Source organism: Pteropus vampyrus, unplaced genomic scaffold, assembly GCF_000151845.1.
Source record: "Pteropus vampyrus isolate Shadow unplaced genomic scaffold, Pvam_2.0 Scaffold157, whole genome shotgun sequence".
NCBI classification, from domain to species: Eukaryota; Metazoa; Chordata; class Mammalia; order Chiroptera; family Pteropodidae; genus Pteropus; species Pteropus vampyrus.
This window is the reverse complement of record NW_011888938.1, coordinates 92546-92905: the sequence shown is the minus strand read 5'-3', so window position 1 is coordinate 92905 and position 360 is coordinate 92546.

Below are 360 nucleotides of genomic sequence, written 5' to 3'. Positions count from 1 at the left end.
GGGCTTGGACGCTGTCCCCCCGACCCCCCCACCATTTTGGCCTTCCTGGCGAGTGGCCCACCCGCCCTGGAAGCGTCCTCCACCTCATGCTGGTGCCTGTCATTCCCATCGCCTGCACCCCTTGGCCTCGGGCCACTGTCCACTTGCTCAAGAGTGGCCGTGGACCCTCTCCACCCAGGCCAGTGCTCTTGGGTCTGTAGGGTCTGAGGGTTCCTGCTGCCCGCCCCCCCCCACTCCCCGCGTCCACTGTGCCAACACTCCATGCTGCGTGTCCATCTGTGGCTTCCCGCGACTCAAGTGGGGCGGTGCGAGGCGGCCACTCATGCCGGCCCGTCTCCCCACAGCAGGCAGCAGAACTCG